Source organism: Colias eurytheme, chromosome 15 (assembly GCF_061535395.1).
Source record: "Colias eurytheme isolate Ceu_HAF_F1 chromosome 15, ilColEury1 Martin Lab GWU primary, whole genome shotgun sequence".
NCBI lineage: Eukaryota > Metazoa > Arthropoda > Insecta > Lepidoptera > Pieridae > Colias > Colias eurytheme.
The window spans coordinates 3,095,028-3,119,951 of record NC_142994.1 but is presented as its reverse complement, the minus strand read 5'-3'; the positions used below and the strand labels follow the sequence as shown (position 1 = coordinate 3,119,951).

The 24,924-nt window shown below is 31.5% G+C and overlaps 2 protein-coding genes across 5 annotated transcripts in view; both read left to right on the top strand.

Moving 5' to 3' along the window:
- Positions 1–24,924, top strand: part of LOC149902172 (CD151 antigen-like) — a 148,866-nt gene that overhangs the window by 66,375 nt on the left and 57,567 nt on the right. Inside the window, exon 2 of one of the 3 annotated variants that reach the window (XM_090110546.1) lies at positions 72–105. The exons of the other annotated variants lie outside the window; for them this stretch is intronic. The gene's annotated coding sequence lies outside the window, so the exon portion shown is untranslated. The remainder of the gene's footprint in view (positions 1–71; positions 106–24,924) is intronic. 3 annotated transcript variants of the gene reach the window in all.
- The window catches only part of SH3PX1 (sorting nexin 33-like protein SH3PX1), a 143,799-nt gene that overhangs the window by 66,341 nt on the left and 52,534 nt on the right, over positions 1–24,924 (top strand). The window contains exon 2 of one of the 2 annotated variants that reach the window (XM_090110544.1): positions 72–105. The exons of the other annotated variant lie outside the window; for it this stretch is intronic. The gene's annotated coding sequence lies outside the window, so the exon portion shown is untranslated. The remainder of the gene's footprint in view (positions 1–71; positions 106–24,924) is intronic. 2 annotated transcript variants of the gene reach the window in all.

Sequence of the window (24,924 nt, the reverse complement as noted above, 5' to 3'; positions counted from 1 at the left end):
TGAAATGTAGAAAAATAATAATGAAGCAAGAATCTTCACAAAAATATTTAATATTTGTTTTTTATTAACAGATTAACGACGTAGATTTTATTACTGTTTGAAAAGGTACGTTTATGTAACACAAGATCTATTGTTTAGTCCTAAATTTATCGAAACACTTAATTTCTAAGTGTAAGTATCTATGATTTAGGTATACATCATAAGTCTATTTTTGTTTTATTAACACAGAAATTGTACTTCTTCTACTATAGGTACATATATACTGTATTTTTACAACTTTACTACTTTGCTACAGTTCTGTAGATCCTAATTGGTAAAGCTTCGAAACAAGTCTAACGAATAAATGTTTGAGTTTGAGCTTTAATAAGGTATGCATTTATATTTCCTAGCGTTATAGGTTTGTTAGAACACGTTCATCTTTATACAATACCTTGTATAACGAATGTTCGGAACAACCACTACTACATTTAGTTTTATAATAAGGTTAGTTTCTTAAGAGCCCGGGTTTTAAACTATGTATCTGCTTTAACAAACATTTCTACATCTTGCTTAAAATGTAACTTTAGTGCTTTACATTCTTTGCGAGAGGCTCTTTTATCACATTTAATTTGTTTCTAATGAAATGTTAAAGTTATGATAATAATTTCATTGTATTCTCCTGTTGAGTGTTGTCTCTATAAAGACGAAATTTCTGCATCATATAATTGATATTAATTAATTATCAAACAAAATTTTGCACAAATAATTTAGAAGCATAATCTTATAATCAAACATACATAATACCTATTACCGAAAATTTCATAAAAATGAAAAGTTAATTAAGGAAATACAGCTGGCTCACGGGAAATATTTTTTATTAACAAATAGAAACAGGAATCATATTGTCAACAGGGACGGCTATTGAAATTTTATTAAACATCAGACAAAATATTTTTTTTGTCATATTTATTGAAAACAACTTTATTAATTTGCTGGAGTCATGGTATATTTAATTTAGTGTGAATGTATATATGTACCCGCCGCTTCGCTGTTGCAAACAAAGTAAAACTATCGAAGAAATTTCTAGATATAAACTATCCTATGTCATTTCTCAGTTCTTAAATTACCTTTGTACCAAATATCATCCGAATCGGTTCGGTTGCTGGTATTAAGAAGATTCAGAAAGACAGACAGATGGACCGACAAATATACAAACATTTCGCATCTATAATATACTAGCGGTCCGCCCCGGCTTCCCCCGTGGTACATATTTACGTTTTCTCTACATAAGAACCATCCTCGTACTTCAAGGAACATAATAAAATAAGAATTATCGAAATCGGTCAACCCGTTCACGCGTGATGCCCTGACCAAGGAAAACGGGTTTCATTTTTATAAATATAGAAGTAGATATTGCATTACATTTTTCAATTACCACGTAAAATGTACGCCGAAACATCATAAAAATTAAATATTAATGCGATACAATCGTCTCTCAGACGTTGCAGGTTACATGCAATAATCCTATGCAGTGAATATTTTAGTCTCGCCTGTACGTTAACCTCACAAAAAGAATCTGTTTTTACAGAAATGATTAACGAGCTCACTTTTTGGTACCTTTGTAGCAATGAAATTACGTCCTTTTTCCGATTTCAGTGTTTAACTCATTTATTCTAATAAAAAGTAAGGAATATTAAAATTCTTTCTGATTAACAAATTTATTATTTACATGTTCTATGCTAATTTTGAGTTATAGGTGTATAAGGTCTTTTGGAGAACCTATCAAAACATTTACGTAGGAGCAAAAATAATTATGTAGGTACCTATATCATATTCATGAAACGTTTAATTAAATAGAGAATCCTATGTCTTTGTTTTGTTTGGTTTTCGTGTTATTATTGTATTTCATATGCATAGAGTTTCTACAATTTCACTATTTAGTACGAGAAGTTTTAGAAAACCTTTGATAATATCTACCTAAAAATATATCCAAATACCATTTCAGATTTATCTCTCAACAAAATAATAATCGTTGTATTTGTTCCAATTGACTATCTGTAACAATATTGATGTTTGAACATTTACTCAGGTGATTTATTGAATATATATTGATATTATAATATTGAGTAAATAAGAATAATAATGATTGTTTGCACAAAGCCAGAAAGAATTTAAACTATAGACTAGCAAATTGAAGCCCCATCAATATATTCTAGTAGGTAAGTTTTTAAAGGCTACACCAAATTTTATAAAATTTAAAATATTCATGTATTAAACTTTACACTAATTTCCCTCTCTGGAAAAGTATTAAGTAGGTACTTTTATCAATCTTGAAACTTGAAAATCGTTGCTCTGAAATTCAAATATCAAAAAGACCAAAACGTACACAGGCCGAAAATATATTCATTTTATAACATAGATTTAACAAAATCACATATTTTTTTTGTTTTTAAACAATTAGTATGTAAATATGGTTCAGGATCTTCATCACACCTATTTACTTTGCGTGGAAACACGATTTAACCTTCCTAAAAAAATTAAACGAGGTGCTAAAGACGTTGCTAAGCAACGAGGTCCTCAGGTTCGGTAAACAAATCCCAAGTTTGCATATAAACAGATTTACAAAGGTACACAATAAAGTTGAAGACCTATGCATCCTTGAAAGACCCTTTTAAAAGTAAATAAAGCCTGAAAGAAATTCGCTCGGAAGTTTATTCGTGAAAGAGCCTTTGCAAATAGTTAAGCTACTTAGATGGTCTTAACAGAACGCTGATTTACCTTTTTTCTTGCAAAGTTGGAGGTTAAAAACAACTTCCATAAACCGTATAAGTATAGGAAATACGCTTCGTAAAGAAGATTGTTTATTTTTATTTGATGTGCTATTTATTGATTGTACAATGGTTATCTAATAAACTTCTAATAAATATACATATAATTAAAAAGAACTTTACAGTAAAAGTGTATTTACTCAGATGGTATTAAAATTCATAATATAAGGAGAAGGCTTATAAATTATTTGAATCTTGTTTTTTTTTTTTGTATATTTATATTAAAAATCTTAATATTAGATTTAAATATTTAAATGCAATACGGACAAAAAATGTATGTAAAAAAGAAAACATTCTAAAAAAAATAAAAGCACAACAATTTTATTCAACACTACGGAATGTACAAAGGGTAGTATTAATGAGAGAAAGCATGCAGATACTTTATTTATCGTGCACTGCGGTGTATTCGCGAATTATTCGACGATAAGCAACCAAAAATAATAGTTCAAACAGATACCAAAATATTGTACTATGTATATTTTTAATTCAACTAATGACTTGTCGGTGACTTGTGGCTGCCATTAGTAATTATAAGCCAAGATAATATTTTTAAGGAACGAATCTAAACATTTCGTAGTTATTATTTACAACTACTAAGGGCCGATTTTTCAATCCCGAGATAAACAGTCTAATAACTACCCCTCGAATAGATTTATTCAATTATTTATCTAACTCATAACGGCTCGCCTATTTTTCAATCGTGATTTATTTGATGAATAACTATCTGACCAAATATTTCCATATTGGCAGCTCTGCTCTCGGAGTCGCGAAACAAACATATTAAATTAGTCAGGTTAGAGCGGGATAGAGTCAACTCTTGCAATTTGTCAACAACCGTCATTATGACTCAAGTCAGGAGTGCATTTGTTTTGCTCTTGTCTTCTATGATTGTTGATTGTTGTTTTGATTCGAGTAAAGAGTTTGGTTAAATTTGTGTTTCAATTTATATATTTTACGATGGAAACGACATACTTAAAGGCAGCGTTCGGCAAATTTTCAATGGCATGGTCATCAGTACTATCAAAAACATCAATTTCAATATGATTTTAATTGATAATAATTATATAGAAAGAGGTTTAATTGTTAATAATTCTACGCTCTATGTTATGACATACGAAAATATCCCAAATTTGACGCGTCAGTTGTCAACTCAAACGCCTAACCGTCGAATAGCGCGCTATCTGGCCGTTGGAGCGGCAAATAGATTTATTCCTCAAATAACGTAGTTATTCGATAGATAAGTCCTATTCGTCTATTGAAAAATTGAATATTTTGTTAACTGAAGAATAAAGTCTATCTAGCTGTTTATCTGGGCATTGAAAAATCGGCCCTAAATGTTTAATCTTCACAAATAACGATGTATGATATTATTCTTTAATATTAACGGTATATACAAGAAAAAAAATTAAGTATTTGAATTCATGTTGTTTTGCTTTATATTTATGATAGCAACGCTATTTTCTGAACTTTAGTTGATTATCAATCTCTTAAGATAGACATTTGTATTATATGCTTCATCTTCGATATTTTTCCTGGGTTTAATTCAATATTACAGTTCCTTTCTATAACATAATGAAATTATACTGATAATAAACAATTTCAATGCAGCGGAGAAAAGTTTTCTTTAAGATAACGCCTCTAGCACTCTATCTTGACAAACAATCTGTTTTTCCTTCCTTACTTTAAAGAAAGAACCTTCTTTATTTAACACTTTTAAAGATAGGAGTGAATTAAATTAAAATATAAAACACATTTGGATGTTTTAAATTGTAAAATTTGAATTAGTTGAAATTAAACCTTCTTTCAGGCTATTTATTAATTATCTCTATGAAAATATATCTAATCTTAAAAACATGGGATCTCAGTATTGTTTTATAAGTTCAATTGTATGTTTATCATTGCGACTTAGAAGAGATGTTGATAAAATTGATTATGAAAAAACTTTTTGTCTTTATGATTCCTCTTTTCATACGTAATGCTGATTTATGATGTTTATCTAACTAAGTACAATACCCAATTTGTCTTAAACCGTTACAACTATGGTTACAACGCAGCCTGAACCCTACTAAAAAAAGAAGAGATTATCTACACCTCATTTTGCACGCCTCATAAGCGAAGCGTTGAGGTGGGTACTACTGTCACTTCGCGCAAAACATCTGATTTTTCAAACTTAAAATGTCTTTATGTATCATACATTGCACTTGTAAGATAATACATACACACACATATTAAGAAAAAAAACTATTTTTAACGTTCATGATATTTTTGATGTCATTTTTGTTATTTAAACTAGTTAAAAAACAGTTTAAAAAAGTTCTGTCTTGGACGTCCGTGTGTCTGTATGTGCGGATCCTTTTTCTTGTTAACACGATAGCGACCGAAATACTTTACTAATCGAGTCTTTTTTTTTCTCTTACGCTTGAGTATGCTCAGGAATAGAACCCTTTCATTTTTCAGGGTCTGATTCGACGTGGTTTAATTGTTATTAAATAAACAAAAATAATAATTAATAAATATTTATTAAAAAAAAATTATGAGGCGTGCACTTTTGGATTTTCCAAATTATTTTCTAGATATTCCCGCTCCAAGATCAGCTAATATTTGTAACGGGAAAGGGGTAAAATTTGTTTGGGCATCACTTTTTCACTCAAAGGTTTAATGAGTGTGACCCAGGCCCTTTCCCGGCTTCAACAAAAGCTTCAGTGACAAATAACGACCTTAGTAAAAGGCGGTAAACTAGCGACCCTGTCCACAAAGAATGTGCGGAAATATATTTAAATATAAGAACGGTTGAGGTAATCGATTTAAGTTTTTGTTGTGACAATGTAGGACTATGCAATGGAGTGTTAAAATTACAGTGGTTATTGAAACTACATTATAAAATACAAAATTTTTAAATACCTATTTCATGGAGTATTTCATTAGTTACGAATGATTAAATTAATCAGTGTTAAACGAATGAAAAATAAAAAGACGTGTGGCACTCGGGGACTGCCGCGGTAAAGCTATAGCATGATATAGCATGCCTTCAAGCCACATCTCCGAGCCCGTCGGAGTGGGGAGCGTGAGGTTTTTTCGTTACGGAATTTCTCAATTTGGTCCCCGCGCTCAAGGCCCGCGATAGAAGCTATGCAATAGCTTAAAACCATAATGCTATTCCCACAGATGTGTATCTCTTATTTTATTTTTCGCGAAAAAACTATCCATTTTTCATCCCAATGTCCACTCTAGCCATCTAAGTAGAAACGAACGAATTTGAGTTGAATTGATTTCTAGTATAGTCTTAAAAACGTAAAAGACACACACGTAACAGAGTAACTTTAAGTTTTATAATATCAGCTGGCCTAAAAATAGATCTTAAATACTTCAAACTCTACATAATTGTGGAAAGTTTAAATTTTACTTTTTGTTTACATTTTTACAGGTTACAATTGCAATCTTATAAATATTAACGGTCCGTGTAGAGAAAATACAGAGTCCCCTAGCAATAGATTCACTAGAAAAAATAAAGTTCATTTTGCTTTTTCCTCAATTGTACTGAGGACTAAAGAATACCTCTATATTGAATTATTTATGAAGATAATTCGGATTAGTTATTCCTTTAACACTGCTTTCCTTTGTCTGAATAAAAGTTGCTGCTTTAGAAAAAATGGAATCGATCGTGGAAAAGATTAACAATTTTTCTTATAGTGGTAGACAACTTATTGTATTGCCTTCTTTTTAAGATCCTCATTATTATTATAATCATATTTTTAAACCCTGTTTCATTATATGTTGCTATTTTATTTACAAGCCCACTACCAACAAGGCAGAACTCAACGAATAAATTAACAACTACCTCCGTCTCTCCGTACCTCCGGAATTCGAAGTACTTTAATCATAATTAATTTCGATTGACACTGCACGTTTCCAATAAAGTGAAGTGCCGACAAGAAACCAGCTTTAAAGTTTCAACTGTATCCCCTATGTGGCTCCTACACTCACGGTTAAATGTTTGTGCACTGAGTTCGATCCACATTCGAGCCGTTGACTGTAAACAGCATCGCATTTTATTGGACGGTCTCAATACTGCACTTGGAATCTCCTTTGAACAGTTCGTGTTGAGAGGAATTCAATTTTGACGTAAGGCGCTAGCGGATTACGATAAAACACGAGTGTGAACTTAGCATTTGTTGTAAGTAACAAATGTACCGATATAGCACAAAGAAGGAATAAATAAAACGACAAAATGTTATTTATAAAATATTTAATACCAAAGGAAATAAAACACATCGAACTTCATATATGATTTATTCAAAAAATAAATACCAAGATGGTTTACTTATAACTATTTATTAATACACAAATTGAATACATAGGTTTGACCTGAAAAGAACATTTGCTTCAATATATCAAGTGATATCAAGATAGATGTGACTGTTGCTATGGGTTAGTTATGGTGACGTTTCGCACCCTTGGCAACCAGCCACTAGGTCATCTGTAAATAAAAAAAATAAAAGTAAGTTATTAATTTGGTAAGTATTATTGTGGTACTATACTGGACCACACGAAATTACTACTATTATAAGTATTATAAGTAATAGTAGTAATTTCGTGTGGTCCAAAATCTATCAAAACTTAATAATATCTGACATGATATACAATATTGATATAATATAAACACAAGAGATTTCTTAAATATCAACATTATGTTTTTATATTACAAAAAATAAAACCCAAAAAGATATTCTCAACGTTTTTCATCTTTCCATGATAAAAAATGCTGCCTCCCCGGTCTGGACAGTAAAAATTTATCCAAAGACAAATAACATATCTTAATATATTCTGACAAAAATAAATTTCAGCTGAGTCGCAAGACAGTCTGTACTCGTGAGTTCTTTTATGGGTAAAGACAAATTCAGATTACATAATTTATCTCTTACGCAAATGGCTGTGATATATAAAAGTGAGCGAAATTGTTAGGTCGATGTCAAGGTAAAGATAACTAAAGAAACGTTTTTATTTTTCTTTTATTACATATTGCTGTTAGTATAATATTCGGTGGTTACACTTGAAGTGATATTTTGTTTAATTTAGAATATTTATTTATAATAATAAATCTACGTAATAAATTAAATTAATAAATTAGTTTGATTGGAATAAAATAAATTGTAAGTTCGATCGATCTGCAGTCAATCATCCTAGAACGTTATTATCGATATAAAACACAAGAGAGTTTAACGAAAATGTGTAATTATAAAAATACATTCATCAAGTAAAGTGTAAAATATTGATATTGTGCAATATTTCTACATCTGTTTCATTTCTATGTTACATTTGGAATAAAAACATGAAGTGTTGAATGTATGTAATTTAAAGTACAGGGCCATGCGGTTTATTTTCAATTTCAAATAAAACTAACCATTTAATAGAACAAGAAATAGGTGAGTTGATTTTTCTTAACTAGAGTTTTCTGTAACGATATAGGACGTAAATATTTTATAAGATCTTGAGTAATGATGAAAACTTTTTCTATAAATAGTTACTACATAAATTGTATCTAGTATATCAACACAAGGCACACAGTTCAAATACGTTACATAAAATAAATGAAGATTACGTTTATTTATTTATTTATTTATATAACAAAATATTCTTCATCAACTCCTTGTCTATGCTGAAGTGAGTGGAAAGCAATAAGAACGAATTCATTTCAGATCACGCGTCCGTTGTACCTATCGTACACATATAAATTACCAGTGCTCCTCGAGGACTCAAATTTAATATATCTTTCACGGTAACAAAATAGAAGATTATTTGCAGAAAAGCTTAATATCTGTTCTCGAAGTTTTTGCTAGATTTACGTGTTGTAAATATAAATAAATGAAGCTGATAGTAAACGATCCAGTGTTTTCATAACCTTGTTTTTATACATCATTTAGCCCATTTATCAACTGAGCCTTTACAAGCTATCAAAAAATCGAACTCTTCGTTCTGGAATCATAATAGATCCGTTTTTTTATCACTTGCGCATCAGGTTATAAAAAGTCACGTTTAAATTTTCATTTTAAAGTAGATAATATAATTTCAATGACGAACGCTAGAAATATAAAGTCATCTTTTTAATTTCATTCAATGAATATTAGTAAAAAATACCAAATAAAGGGACTTATTTGGTATTTTATTCACTTGGAAGGCTTACCTACATGAACTTAAACATTTATCCCACGTCGCGATGATACATTTTCTGAGAAAAAACAAAGGACGGAATAAAACATTTTTGTGTTCTAATAATGACAATGTCAAATACAGCAATATGTTAACAAAACAAATAAAGCCTCTTCGAAAGTATACTAAAAGCCTTGTACATAATGCCTCGGAGTCTCGCGTATTATTTACGAAAATTTGAAAATAAACGTAATATAATGACGAGATTGTCTTACCCTACTTTGTTGTTTTACGCAACTTTGTAATTATTATACGTATTTGGAATAAATTCAATTAGAAAATTCCTGTGAGATTTTAATTATATTACATTGAATTTCTAAAGACGCAATTTTTAATAATTAGTAAAGTTATAACCGGTGATTTTTGGAACCAAGGTGTTGTTTATGTCCGAAAGAGCTTAACTGAAGTAACATATTGAAGTGATTTAAAATCCTTTTTTTCTATTTTCAGGTACTTTCACAAATCATACTGCTAGTACAAGAAAAAGGTTTGTAAAATGGGTATTTAATGACTACATGACAGCGTCTTCACGGCAGCTCTTCTGTCCAATAACTTTATCACGCAACACCTAAAAAATGAAATGACCTTTGAAGTCCAAAGAACTGTAAATTTATACATCCATTATTATAGAAATGTGTAAATGATAATATGTATAACTTTTATCACGGTCACCCATAGCCCATAGACAACAGATGCTGAAACCATAAAGTATATCCAGAGACACCGGAATACAGATTAAGTAGCCGTTCCGAAATTCGGAAAACATAACTCATCTTTATGGCCTACCAATCTGCTGCTTCTAAACGCATAGTGACATCGTTAGCTGAATACGATAGGTTATCACACGACTCACTATTTTTGAACGGACATTTATCATGAAGCTCTCGTGGATTTGGGTTACGTAGGGAAATTTGATATACTCTCTAAGGTTGCGTTGTAAGTAAATGTTTGGTATTTATAATGCTTAGGATAAAATACACTTTATTTCACGAATGAACTTATGAAAACGTTTCAAATAACCAATTTGATAATTATATTTTATCAAGCTCTACATTTTTAGATATAGTTTTTCATTAAACTCATGAAAATATACTCTTTCAAGACACTATAATAAAACTTTTTATTAGTATACAATTTCTGAACAACGCTCTTCTAATTGCACACACAACAAGAAATAATAATAAAACACATTCTAAGATAAAGAGCATACTTTTAATCAAAACGTTATACCTTCGGGGCATGAGCACGCCACGATTAAAATAAAGAAAACCTGACTGTACCTTTTTATCAATTAAATTGCGTCTCTTCTTTAATTACCTGCGATAATAATGCTTTGCAAATATATTTTCGTATGTTGTATATTTTGTCGTATGTGTAAATGTATTTGAAATTTACTAGACTTTTAGAGACATTACTAGCAAATAGTCTCTATAGATAAAAATGTATGCTTGTACTAGAGTACACACGTAAGAAGTGAAACTTCTTTATGACCTTAAAAATGTCACGAGTATGGCGTAACGCAAAAATGTCACGCGTACGGCGTAACGCAAAAATGTTACACTAAATTTTTGTCCAACCCCGATAAAGAAGTTTCACTTCAATAACAGATTTAATATAAATCTGCTATCTATTACCTAGAGAGACTATTTGCTAACGTCACAAATTACGAAATAATACTCCGCAATCAATTGGCTTAATTATAACTAACAAAATTTTATAAAAGTGCCAGACGCAGTCGTTTCGATCACGTCAAATTCTTCCATTATATAAATATAAACAATTAATTTAAGGCGGCAATAACTGCCCATAACCGGTTAAAGGCGGTCATAACTGCCCATTACAGGTGTTGCTCTATAACAAAGAAAATACGGTAATATCATTACCTTTATGAGATCGTAAAGTTCAAACCAAGCGGGCTTACTTTTGATGGATGCTAGCTGTACGCGATATTATCTCATTCCAGACGTAAATGGCAGCGAGCCAACTTGAAAAATAACCGAACCCTTACCGTTGTAAGTTTTGTAACGCATCAGTGTTGCTATCGTTGAACAATTTGCAGAAATGTTTATGAAATATGGCTTAATTTATAGAGTGAAAGCTCTGTGCGAATCCGACAATCTAATTTAAATAAATGATGAAGTCATAATTTTATTAAGAAGTCTAGAACAAGCGAATACGCATTGTATAGGAATATATCACTTAAAGCAACTATTTTCCATAACCCTGAAGCTTCTCTAATAAAGTTAGTTCAAATATAGCTCTACTGATAACAACGACAGCTTAGCAGAAGTAGGTATAATATACATTAGGTATAGAAGGAACCCGCAGTCCTCTATGACATTAACTTCAAAAAGTTTAGTACTAAAATTTCATCATTCTAAAATGTAAGGTAAAATTTACATTGCACTAACATGAGAAATCTATACATATAATAAAATCGTAGGAAAGTCAAAACTGTACATTGAATATTTTTTTAAAAGAATACATAATCCATGATCTATAATCGATATAGAAGCCAAAAACATAGTTTTTAGAATTTTTGTCTGTTTGTCTGTTTGTCGGTTTGTCTGTTTGTCTGTTTGTCTGTTTGTCTGTATGTTTGTCCAGGCTAATCTCAGAAAGTACTGCACAGATTTACTTCAAATTTTGCATGAATATTACTAACAGGTCGGGTCAGGCTGTTATATACATATTATCATGCTATCACCTTCGGGGGAGGAGCTGTGAACCTTTATTTTTCTTACGTATTCCGTGTACTACGACAGCGTACAATATAAAGACTCATGTTTAAATGTTGTTTTTGAGTAAGCCATGCTATTGTCTACCTTTACACTATAAAAACTACATCATTTAAGTAATTTTGGCAGAGAAACAGTATAATGAATCTTAGTAGTATAAAGACAAATTTAAAACAGCGCCATCTATGAGATTTCATCTATACATATAATAAAATCGTAGGAAAGTCAAAACTGTACATTGAATATTTTTTTAAAAGAATACATAATCCATGATCTATAATCGATATAGAAGCCAAAAACATAGTTTTTAGAATTTTTGTCTGTTTGTCTGTTTGTCGGTTTGTCTGTTTGTCTGTTTGTCTGTTTGTCTGTATGTTTGTCCAGGCTAATCTCAGAAAGTACTGCACAGATTTACTTCAAATTTTGCATGAATATTACTAACAGGTCGGGTCAGGCTGTTATATACATATTATCATGCTATCACCTTCGGGGGAGGAGCTGTGAACCTTTATTTTTCTTACGTATTCCGTGTACTACGACAGCGTACAATATAAAGACTCATGTTTAAATGTTGTTTTTGAGTAAGCCATGCTATTGTCTACCTTTACACTATAAAAACTACATCATTTAAGTAATTTTGGCAGAGAAACAGTATAATGAATCTTAGTAGTATAAAGACAAATTTAAAACAGCGCCATCTATGAGATTTCATTAAAATTAAATCAATTTACATAATATTAACGCTCCTTGGAAATTCATAATTTAAATATTATGAATTATGATGTTGGTGAGGTTGTTTTTTTTTTAAAGTTAAATAAATAATTCATATCTTCCCAGAGTCCATTTCAGGTGCGCTTATATTTCATGTGAATATACTAAATTTTTATAAGTGAGGGTAGATGTTTATTATTTGATGTCAAACAAGACACCATTACAGTTATATAGGTAATAGACGTAGTATTTGTATTCTCTTTGGGTAATAGTAGATAACAGTGATTGTGTTCATTCGTTACATTTTTAAAAATCTTCGGCTATTTTTTAATTTTCGCCTTCTTGCGTTCCCACAAAAGGTAAGTTGTAGCTTTTATATTTATTGTTTATTATAATTATATAGTTATACTCATGTTTTTAATTAGTTAAAGTTATGACAAAATAAGAAAATGATGAAATTTTATTTTTATGTATAACTTTTACAAGACTATATTATACGCCCAAAGAAGGTCACTTTAGTTCTTGATAAAACTTTATTTGTTAGTAGCTTTTTAATAAAATTAGGTACTTATCTTTTGATTTTTTTTTATTTACAGATTCAATGTTCATAAAAATTGACGATTTGCATGAGGATGTAGTGGAAATTAGTAACCTTGCGCGTGGTCAATCAATACATATAATAAAATTCTAGAAAAGTGATGTCTGTACAATAAAAATATGTAAAAAAAAATAGCAGGGGTTATTATTAAATCGATCCCAAACCCAAAACTGTAGTTATAAATTTTTTTGTCTGTTTGTCTGTATGTTTGTGCACGCTAATCTCAGAAACGGCTTATCCGATTTAGATGCGATTTTCATTAATATATTGTGGTAATCTTCATTTAACATTTAGTGTTTACTAGGTTTCCGCCCGCGGCTTCGCCCGCGCAGTCAAAGAAAAACCCGCATAGTTCCCGTTCCCGTGGGATTTCCGGGATTTCATTTTCCCGGGATAAAAAGTAGCCTATGTCCTTTTTCGGTTATCAAAATATCTCCATACCAAATTTCATGAAAATTGGTTCAGTAGTTTAGGCGTGATTGAGTAACAGACAGACAGACAGACAGAGTTACTTTCGCATTTATAATATTAAGTATGGATTTCATGTTAATCGGTTCGTAAATAAAAAAGTTATTACCATTTAAGTATTCACGGCGAACATTTGCTAAGGCATTCTATTGTACACTATACAGTGTACGATAAAACGTAAGTTATCTGTTATACGCTACAGTTTTTCCTTATAAATGTCCAGGTGATCATATCGAAAGTCCCCAAGGGTGGGGGGGGTAAGCTGAGGTAGTAGGGGGGGAAGGGGTCAAATTAGAATTATGCTTACTTCTAGGTAAATTTTATACATAAAATGTCCTTTAAATTATGTCGTATTATATTTTTAACCCCCGACGCAAAAAGATGGGTGATAAGTGTTTGACCGCTATGTGTGTCTGTTTGTGCCACCGTAGCTCGCTAACAGGTAATACGAATTAGATGCGTGTTAGGCAGCATATTTTCCGACGCTGGTTCTTAGATAAAGTGTATCAAAATCGGTTCATCCATTTATTATACCTAGGTATATAGAGGTAAAAGTGGGAATGTGGGAAAAAATATTAGTTATATTTTTATCCAATTCGGTTTATCCATTTATTAGATTACAGCGGTAAAAGTGGGAATGAACAATAATCGAATGTGATCAAATAATATACTCAAGCGGCATATCAAAATATAAAAGAGCAACGTGTTTTATCGAAATCGGTTCATCCGTTTATTACATTTAGGGGTGACAGTTGTTAGATAAATAAACCAAATGGAGCATCAAACGACAGGATATGACGTGTACATAATACATATAGGTATAATTAGATAATATGGTTTACATCAAAATCGGTTCTGCCATTTACTAGGTGTGGAAAGAGAAGGGTTGAAAGTCTGTTAAAGAAGAGGGGGATATGGGAGCGGGAGGATAGCCACACCCTGGAAATTTTGAATTCTACTCAAAGCCACATAGGCCTGGCTCTTGGCAATTTTTTTTTCCTAAAGATACCAAAAAGATGTCAAGGAGCAACAAACTTATAGATATCAATATGATGTAGGAATGTAATGTAAGTATGTAACCGCAATCGCCGGTACAGCCTGAAAATCAGCGCTGCTTTTGTGCAGCATTTTGCTGAGGCTGTCTCCGTTTGCCCAATTGTAAGATAAATTTTATAATGTGTTTGGCTGTGTTTTTTTTTGGCTAAAAAAAAACACAGCCAAACACAATAATAATAATAATTTCTTTTCTTTCTTTCTTTTTCTTTCTAATATGAAGGTAGAGGTCAAAAACTCACTTGAAAATATCACATGAAATAAGAAACATGAATAAGAAACCGAAGTTAAAAATTTAAAAATTAAAAAGAAAAACCCAACGCAACGAAGGAAAAGGAATAAATAATAATTTTACAAACTTCCCGACGATCTTTAAAATTAAGTACCATTATAAAAAAAATATAATTGTATATGATATTATGATAATGATGGTATGGCAGCCCCGATGACTTTGTTTTTTTAAAGTGAAACTTTTATTACATCGTCTCAAACTTTTTGGTCTGTGTAGCGCATGTCGCGTGACGGTCGGCTGCCGAGTAGGTATAAAGCAGTGTTCGGAACCGTACGATAATTATTATCGTACAAATACGATAATTTTGTGCCTAAGTTTCACTTTTACCGTGGTTTCATAAAACCACACAACATTTTTATTTTTATAAATATTTAAAATGGTATTTATTTTTAAAGATCTTCGGGAAGTTTGTAAAATTATTTATTCCTTTTTCTATGCACTTTTCTTCGTTGCGTTAGTTTTTTTTTAAACGGTAAAATTATCTATAAAAAACTTCAAATACATTGTTTTCTAGGAGCCACCGTTTCTACGAAAAATCTATTTTTTCATTCGTTGATCTCAAAAATAAAAATTCCAATCACCAGAACGACAGGAAATTTTAATAATTTATTTTTAATTGTGTTTAGCACAATTTTGTTAAATTACGACTGGATGAAAATTTTGTTCGTGGTCGTCGTCGTCGTTGGTAAGGTGAACAAATCCTTAGCAAAACATCATACGCTTATGACAATAATTAGTATCGATAGCGGATTCTATTCCTTTGCGTTTTGAAGTTTTTCTCGGCGCTCAGTTGCTGCATGATATATTGTCAAAAACATCCATACAAGGAAGGAAGAAAAATAAATTTGCTCCCTTCCCTCCTGGTGCCTAAAAATAATATGACATAATTTAAAATAAATTTTACGTAGAAAATTAACTAGGCATTTATTTTTTATTTTTTAGCTCAGTTTAGTAATAAATTTTACTAACAGTTCTTTTAATTACTTATGGTAGTACGTGTTTATTCAATAAAAGTTAAGTAGTCACCTACTATGCAGTCACTATTCCACGCGGACGAAGTCGCGGGCACAGCTAGTCTCATATACAATGATTAATTTAAAAAGTGTACTAAAACCGTAATTACACATAAATTTAACATAATTTATTATATTGATAAAACAAGCATGTTTATACATTGAAATAAATTGATATAACGAGGCGTGGGAAATCCTTTTAAGGTCACGAAAGTCTCTCCGGGAAATACAAGATCTGTTACTGTCGTCGCGATGTTCACTATTTTATAGTGATACAAGGCTTCAGAGATTTTCTTTTTAATGTTTATTAGGCGTAGAATTGTGTGAAAAGATTTACTTTGTTATAAAAATGATGTGAATTGAAACAAAGCACACAAATATTTCTGAATTTTGTTTTTATTTATTACATGAATACCAGCTTAATAACTATGTTTTTTCTTCTTTAAAACGATTTGCCAAAGTCTCGATAAATAAGAGCACGTCCTTGATTTTATCATTATTGTTATTAGGCCATTTTACGGAAGAAAATCTATGAGTGTAACAGCTGCGGAATGCGTTCTCTCAATATCCTGAAAAAGGAACGGGACTTTACAAAAGATTTTCTTTATAAACTATGACGACGAATAATTAATTATTGGTATTATGGAGCGGTAGAGATGTGACATCCTATTAAAATTTATTTATCGTAAACAGTATTGCAATTGTCCACATCCAACTTTGTATGCGTTTAATCAAACAATTGAAATTGTAACATCATTCGAAAGGTTTATAGCTTTATTTAACGAATTTCATGTTTCTTTTATTAGGTAATTCGTAATCTATACATGGTTACATATTGCGTTTAATTCGAAGAATTACCAACATTGCACAAATCAGTTTACGAACATTCCAACAGTGAATGAACCGTATTAGTTACGTCAAGTTCTTTCTATTGAGTTAGGATTGAAAGCTGGCAAAATAAATAACGCTCGCTGAGTTTTATTCGCTGTAAGTTTCACCAAAGAGGTTCGAAACTCGGAACTCACTCGATGTGGAATAAAAAATTAAGTTGGACCCCTTGGGTGAACGTGTATAAATTGCTTAAACGCTGGACGAACTTTACGGCGCTTTGATGTAATGATATATTGAAATTTTCATGCTTTCACACGTCTTGCCCTGAAATTAAACACAATTGTACTTCAAACTAAATATTACTAACGACTCTCACCTGCATTGGGAAGTATTTTGATGAAACACATTCCTTTGAAAGAAAACACACACACAATTCTACAAGAAAACCTTTGGAAACAATTACAATTCTTTTGACGTGACAACGTCTTATAATTCGATAGAGCCGGCTGCACGCACGAAAAAACATGACTCATGAGGCGTTACCTCGCTCTGAGGCGTTCCATGTAAGGCTTGAAGTGCAAGCGAGAGCGCGGAACGAACGACAAAGAAGCACAATCGGACGTTGTCACGTTCAACTATCGTCAGTAAACCGACTTTACAGACAACCAATTTTTTTGAATTAAATTACACTTCTACAAAATATTAATTTAATGCTAAAAATAAGCAATGACCTACATAAACTTTATTCCGTTTAACCCTTTGCGAATTAAAAATTAAATTAAAACTTCCTAAACGCCAATAAAAAAGGTCTAAATCACAAAAAGTTTTATCCCAAGGGTACCAAAATCTTACATTTCCTTATCCTTAAACGGCTATCAATTTAATATATTTACGGTTTTTCATTAGTAAGTTCGAAGTTTCATATAATCTTCAATAAAATTATTTGGAAAATACAAACAAATACATGAACTAATATAATGTATTATAAATTTTATCTTAAACAGGATTTCCCGTGTTATTGAGACATATTACTTATCGAAACTGACCAATATAATAGCTATTTCCTGACCAACGGCCCACCTGTGTCCGTAAATCTCGTACAAACTGCTAATAATTTATAGCTCACAATTATAGCCTGGTATTGTGATATCGAAGCTTGATACGCATAATAACATTCATATTTAATACGCTGTAATGAATATTTGCCTGCTTTACGATATTGTTACGATATGTATTTGGAAATAGTGTTCAGAATATTAATACCTAATTAATTTTAAAATTTTCTAGGTTTCTTTGTATAAAACCTAATAAATTATATACTCAAACGTTCCTCTACAATCACTAGAGTGATTAAAAAAACGCAATAAAATTCGTTGCGTACTTTTAAATAGTTTGGAAAATCCAAAAGTGCACGCCTCATAATTTTTTTTTAATTATTATTTTTGTTTATTTAATAACAATTAAACCACATCGAATCAGACCCTGAAAAATGAAAGGGTTCTATTCCTGAGCATACTCAAGCGTAAGAGAAAAAAAAAGACTCGATTAGTAAAGTATTTCGGTCGCTATCGTGTTAACAAGAAAATCCTCCGCACATACAGACACACGGACGTCCAAGACAGAACTTTTTTAAACTGTTTTTTAACTAGTTTAAATAACAAAAATGACATCAAAAATATCATGAATGTTAAAAATAGTGTTTTTTCTTAATATGTGTGTGTATGTATTATCTTACAAGTGCAATGTATGATACATAAAGACATTTTAAGTTTGAAAAATCAGATGTTTTGCGCGAAGTGACAGTAGTACCCACCTCAACGCTTCGCTTATGAGGCGTGCAATATAGGGACAGAGAAAGCGACTTTGTTAAATCAAACACAAATAAAGCAAAGCTTATATTCTCACTGGAAACTAATGTATCAGTGTACAGGTAAAATACCAAATAAAAATTAAATGTTTCCTCGTATAATATTAATGTAAAAGGCTACTTTCTTTACTTAGAATTACTGTCAATATAGAAAGATAGTTCGGTATAAATAAAAATCCTTTTCCAAGAAAATATTTCCCTACAACGCTCACTCGACGTCAACCGATGGCTCCGGAACTTCTGATAAAAGTTACGGTCATATAGTATGTCCAGATTTAAAAATATCCCATAAAACGAGCGTCATGAATAATAAGTTCGATTTATCATCTATACCTAAATGACTATAAAGCACTGGTGGCTATATCAAAACAGTGGATATAATAAAGCAGTGGGCGTTTATCGAATTTCATATCGTGTTCAATGGATAGAGTTTGTTTTAGAACTCAATTAACCTATTGGCCTTTACGCCTACTATTTGACATGATACTTATCTATTGATAAATCAGTATTGTTTTAATTGCTGACCTATGATTTGTAAGAATTTGACTTATGAGTACAATACATCTTAATTTTCATATTGCGCTTGTTAACGTTGATTTAAATATACTCGTTCATATTATTTTTTTTCTATGATTTAAAGCCAGTTTTAACACAATTGATTACTTATTAAATAAGAACAATGCAGTATTAATTGCGATAAATATAAATAGCCAACATATTATATATATTATCCCTCATCATCAATTTGTTCATATAATATCATACAAGATTAATAAAATATTGTGCAAAATATTCTCATTTTAATATACAGTTGTTTTTCCACATTGCTTAATAAATGTAGGTACTGCCGGCGAACAAATTTTCATCAACGCTTCACCACTTTCACACATTACTCTGAAATCATGAATATTTCATGAATTCTTATACAAATAGTCAGTCCACGCGTAGAAACTCATTATACTGAATCACTCAATGACAAATAACTATTTGATGAGAAAACCTTTAAAAGTTTTGTAGAACTAACAAACCATTAATTCGAAGAAATGATGTACTTTTCAGACGTCAAAAAACAAAAATTCTATTGAAAAAAGTACCTTTTGTTTCAAGAATATTCTAGAACTCGGCCAACTTATTCCATTAACAAAAAAGCCGATTCGGCCTTGTCTTATCTATTACATCTACACAAAGACTTTATTTTAAAGCCTTCTAATGATATATTAAAAGACGTAATTATGGGACCGTCTTAGCTCGGTTACACCTGGGACTTGGACTGGTAAATAATTAAAGTAAAACGGCATTAAATTTAGTATTTTCTTGTGTTTGATTTTAAGTAGGTATTAAAGTTCGATTTATTCAGTACTAGCTTTCCGCCCGCAGCTTCGCCTGCTTTGTCTACCTACCTAAATTATATACTAAAACCTTCCTCGAGAATCACACTATTTAAAAAAAACCTCAAAGGCCGGCATCACATTCGCGGTGGCCCTAACATCGCGAATACTTGGGCGGCGGGCATCACTTTCCATCAGGTGACCCGCCAGCTCGTGTGCCTGCTTAAGCGATTTAAAAAAAAAAACCGCATCAAAATCCGATGCACAGTTTTCTCTCGTTATTAAATTAAATTATTATTATACAATATAAAATTTCCACATAGCATATCTCTAGTAAAGAATGTGAGTACAACTCAACTACGTTATCATAATCAGACGCGAACTTTGTTTTACTTTGCTCCTTCCGGGACTGCTAGAAGACAGTGCGAAAGTGGAAACACACTAGAAAGGTAAATAATATCTTGTAACAACGTCACATACTCGCGTTCCTATGTTTGGTTTCTTAAGAATACGATGAGAGAAAATTTTATTTAAATTTGTAATTTTAATTCGACATCAATGAATGCAATTCATAAATTATTGATAGTGTAATGAAAAAATAGGCGCATTATCAGGTTATTAGGCGGTTTGGAATTTGCGTCACCTTTATAAAAAAGTGTTACTGAGACACAATTATTTACGATACAAAACTTTAATAAATTACATCACGAGAATACATTCGAGAATATAAGTAGGTAATTCTAAATTTCATCTTTACCCGCAAAAACGATTGGCGAAGGCGAACACAATCAACCTTTTATCATTCACTTAGTCGAAATGTAATTGGGACTGAAATTTGATCGCATCAATTATCAGTTAATTAATTATTGACTTCATCGTCGCATTTTCAGTAATGAAATACGCTATTAATGGTAATTAATTGATGGTCTGTAATGTGATGCTTCTTATCGCGCCTTCGCACTGGTCAATTATCATGCCATGACGAAATAAACTATAGAATAATATATTGAAGGCATTAATTTAAAGTAGCTATAAAAATTAATTTGTAATATTAGAACATTTTTTTATATTATTTATTATATAGGAATACTACATATTATTTAGGAATACCATTATGGATATCTTTGGTATTTTTCTTCACTTTACTAAAAATAGCGTTTGGTATAGGGTTTTGAAAGCAATGGGAAATATCCGCACGTCCACGTACTTAGAATGAAAACCTGTACCTATATGTGGTGACATAAATATGAATGTACGTATGTCCCAAAATGCTTTACAAAATTCCTACATAAATCTTTCACTCAACAATGTTCAAAAGTTCAATGTTTCATTTTTGTGTTAGTTTTCGTAACTTCATTAAAGCTCTGCAAATCTTGTTATCTCCAAGTAACAACTATTCGGACGAAGTTTTAGTGGACAGACGAAGTTTGCTAATTGCTGCCAACTGAGAATAAACCACTTGTATGTCCGACAGAATCTTGGCCGCCTATTAAATATTATGCAGAACAAAACCCTTAAAAATAAATTGCATGCAAAACTGTCTGCTTCCTACGCCTATGTTACCTTTTTCTCGTTCCGTTCTACGTTCTTCAGGTAATGTGAGTTATTATGCGGAACTATAATATATTCAGTGGAAATTGAAATTAATGTATTGAATCGTTTAATTTGTGTATATTGGAAAGATTAATGATTATTATCAATATATCCTTAAAATATTAGTATGAAATAGATAACCACAAATACGACGGATATAAATTTCATTGAAATTATACATATTTTCATTCAACAAAATTAAGTAGATATTTATTAAAGAGATCAAATTTTTGTCATCATCATCATTATCATCAGCCCACATAAGTTCCCACTGCTGGGATGCATCATTGCATATCATTGAAATCAGCTTATTCTGAAATAAATAATTTTGCAATTAAAACGAACGCACTCAACACAAGTCAACCAATTTATTGGAGAGTACCTGAATTCGGTTCAAGCTATTTTCAATCAACAATTTCAAACCACAGTTTCATTAAATTGACACCGCGAAACCGCATTTCCTCTATGGATGGAATAATGTGTTTCTATGTGTAAATTGTACATTGATATTGGAACGATCTATCACCTCATTTCATATCGTATATCTATTAAAATTGTGAATCAAATTTTAAATCGGTACATAAAGTGAAGTCCGGAAGTCCCTAAGTGAGGTAAGGGGCAGATGCATTATTCATACATCTGTTTCACTGATCGATTTTCTTTAGGGACAAGTAGGTGATCAGCCTTCTGTGTCCTGCCAGACCAAGACATTTTTTTTTCTTCGTCTCCACCGGGAATCGAACCCAGGACCCCTCAGTTCTACGCTCACGCGTCAACCACTGTACCAAGGAGGCGGTCAAATCGGTACATATAAACTACTAAAACTATATCGGCAAACAACTAAAAATATACATACTTTCAAATAAATATATCACGAAATTAAAGCAAGCCTCAAAGTTCGTTAATGGAAGTAAAATTATCCCGCGTCTTAATGATTTTTCAAACTATTTCCTTTTGCTTTTCATCGTTATGAATTATTACTAATTATATTCCGTTATTTTAGCGTCTCGCTTTGACTTTGAAGATCATATATATATAAATTTATAAAACTGAAAGAATAGAATAAATTAGATTGCTCTGGCGGGTCACGAGTGGCTGAATTGGTCAGGCATCCGCCTCGGAATGGCGCGAAAGGATGCGGGTTCGAGTCCCGCCTCGTGATCGAATTTTTTTTTCTATTCTTTATAAATTTATATTTATAAAGCATTTAAATGCCATATAAAATAATAAATATCAATTTCGATCATATATATTTTAATAATTGTGAATACGTAAACCTTTACATTGGAATTACATTGTTTGTATTTTACCTACTCCTCTACGAAACCTACTCAGCCACGGACAAAGACTTATTATAAGTGCTGTTGCTCAATTAAGTAAGATTTAAAATATGCATACACTTTCTATACACAAAACAATTATACAGAAATAAAGCGTATTCCGTATAAATCAAAGTGGTAAATTAACATTATACAATAGAGAAGCCCCAGCCGCGCTAATTGGAACTTAATTCTTGATTAACGCAGTTTGCTCTTTAGGATCATTTATACTTGCTGTTAGTAAGAGCAATACATTTTTAATTATGCGCCGGAATCTACGTAATTTTAATGACTTTTTATTCTATAAAATGATTTACATTTAAACCTACAAAGCTTAGCATTCATAAGAATCCTTTTAAAAATCATTCACAACTATAGAATATCGCTCTAGAACGAAACCAAAAATCATGTTAAATACAAACAACAAGACGTGACAAAAAGGTTTTTTAAAATTAAAATAATGTACGTGGGTTCGATTCCCACCCGGGGCAAATATTTGTGTGATGAATATAGATGTTTGCTCTGTGTCTGGGTGTTAAATATCTATAGTACTTATAAGTATTTATTTAAAAATTATATATGTATGTTTATCAGCCATCTGGTTTCCATAACACAAGCGAAAGTTTAGTATGGGATCAGATCGTGCCGTGTGTTTATTTATAAAATTATTAATCCTGAATTGCCAATTCATTCTTGCAGATCTAATCACCATTCGCAAATTATTTGAGTGCTCGTTCAATAACAAAGGTATTTAATCATAATAAATCGATACTGCATATTCCAAAGTCATTCTTTTCTTTGGTATATAGTATACGTATATTGAACGGCTCCACTAACGAGATTTTCCGCAGAAGTTATTAATAAAATATCCATATTTATAAAGCAAATAGGTAGCTTTGTACAGATTTCTGCGTAATTTATTTCATAAAATGCCTATTAAGCGGGCGAACGTGCATCCCATACTCAATGCCTTTGATGTAAATCTGATTACATTAACTCGAGCAGGTAGACTCGAATGCTGCTTACTTAAATGGCTGGTGTAAATTGCATTAAAATTCTAAGTGAATAAGTGGGAAGAATTATAATCAAGGTACTTGTCTCGAAATTCATTTATACAGTGAATTTAACACAAAACTTCTGCATATTGTTGTTTATAGATAAAAAAAATTCAGTTCCATACAGTGATTTAATTATGACTACCACGCTTTTGCAGCCTGAAGGCTTTTTTAACCAAAGATGATGTATAATGACTTATCATTTCTTCCTTAGAAATATTCTTCGCTTACATATTATGTGATAATCATTGTTGTACAGTATTTAACGTTCAATAGAAACCAAGAAGTTCTTAATTTAATCCCAAGTGTACAAAATCTGTTTCGAGCGGAAGCCGAACAAAAAAGCAAAAGGACATAAGCAAAATAGATATAAAATAAATCAGCCCCAAACCTCTCAAGGGACAAAAGAACTTCCTTTTTACTAAGTGTGATTAATTCCTTCCAAAAATCGATGAAGATTAATTAGTTTCCGTTAAAAGCATTGCTTTCAGAAGAGCTGATGCAATCTAAAACGATGCACGCGTGCTCGGCACAGCCTATTCACTCCTCTCTCGATAATTGGCCCTGCATTAGAACCGTGAATACGTGCTAGTTGTAATCGGAACGATCGATTTAGATTTTCATTAAGCTGTGAGTCTATTCAGTTAACGAAATTTCGAGAAACTCAACAGATGAACGCGACGTTTGGGTTACCAAACTAGTCACAAGCGGTCCATTTTGCCTATAACTTTTCGCAGTATAGACCGTTGTTATAAAGTTTTACGGATTGTCGTAGTTCGGTAGACCGACACTTTCGTAGATCGATACACGTCTGAATACGAAGTTATGTGCCTTATAAATATACCTCATGCTTTTAGTAAATCTCGATGGTAATTTGGAACAAAAATGTGTTCACTTTATAACGATTAACGGCTTAATCTTGCCTTACCTGGCATTTCTTCATACTCCACATTCTAAACTGCTCTAATCTGTACGCTTTACAACCTCTCATGTTTGCCGATATCACACCCTAATTGCTCTCAATGGGTTTTATCTCGGCGCGTC